Consider the following 1,286-nt stretch of genomic DNA (forward strand, 5'->3'; position numbering starts at 1 on the left):
TCCACGCTGGAGAGAAGCATACATGTGATCAGTGTGGGAAGAGTTTCACACAAAAAGAGTACCTTAATGCCCACCTAAAAACCCACACTGGAGAGAAACCTTTCACATGTGATCAATGTGAGAAGAGTTTCGGACAAAAATCGGCCCTTAATGTACACATGAGGATCCACACCGGAGAGAAACCCTACACATGTGATCAGTGTGGAAAGTGTTTCAGGCTCAAGCAAACTCTTGACAAACACATGATGATCCACACTGGAGTGAAGCCCTACACCTGCAATCAGTGTGGAAAGAGTTTTATAAAATGTGATGTTTTTAAAAAACATCTGCTTATTCATTCTAGAACGAGGCTAGAAAACTGTGACCAAAGCCCTAGAACATTTCTAAAGGACTGCCGGAAAGCTCAGATGAAGGAGAAGCCTTACATATGTAATTTATGTGGAAAGAGTTTTAGCCACATGGTTGCATTAAAGTTACACCAGAAAAGACACAGCGGTGTGAAGGATTATGCTTGCTCTATGTGCTGGAAGACCTTTTTTGCATATGGTGCACTGAAGGTGCACCAGACAGTTCACACTACAAAAAAACCTTTCAAGTGTTCACGCTGTGACAAGAGATTCAAACGGTCTGATTATCTGAAAATACATGAGAGGATTCACACTGGAGAGAAGCCGTATACATGTGATCAGTGTGGGAGGAGTTTCACACAAAGAGGAACCCTCACTGCACACAAGAAAACCCACAGTAGAGAGAAGCCATACTCCTGTGATCATTGTGAGAAAAGTTTCAAACGAAAAGAAAGCCTTCATGATCACATGAGGATCCACACCGGAGAGAAACCATACACATGTAATCAGTGTGGGAGGAGTTTCAGACTGAAAGAAATGCTTAATCGACACATGATTATCCACACCAGAGAGACGCCTTACACGTGTGATCAATGTGGGAGGAGTTTTCTAAGAAGACTAACCCTTTACAAACACAAGAAAACTCACAATTGTGTACTGAAACAGCACCAGACAGTTCACGCTACAGAAACGCCTTACAAGTGTTCACACTGTGACCAGAGATTCAAACAATCAACACATCTACAGATACATGAGAAGATCCACCCTGGAGAGAAGCTGCATCACTGCCATTCATGTGGGAAGAGTTTCACTCAATTATCTTCTCTAATCTCTCATAAATTACACGTCTGCATGTCTAGAATTACAGTAAGTAGTTCAAGTTCTGATCCTGTTCTTCCAGGTGCGAGATAGGGCTGCATCAAGTAATTATTCTGATAA

This window comes from Puntigrus tetrazona, chromosome 11 (assembly GCF_018831695.1).
Source record: "Puntigrus tetrazona isolate hp1 chromosome 11, ASM1883169v1, whole genome shotgun sequence".
NCBI classification, from domain to species: domain Eukaryota; kingdom Metazoa; phylum Chordata; class Actinopteri; order Cypriniformes; family Cyprinidae; genus Puntigrus; species Puntigrus tetrazona.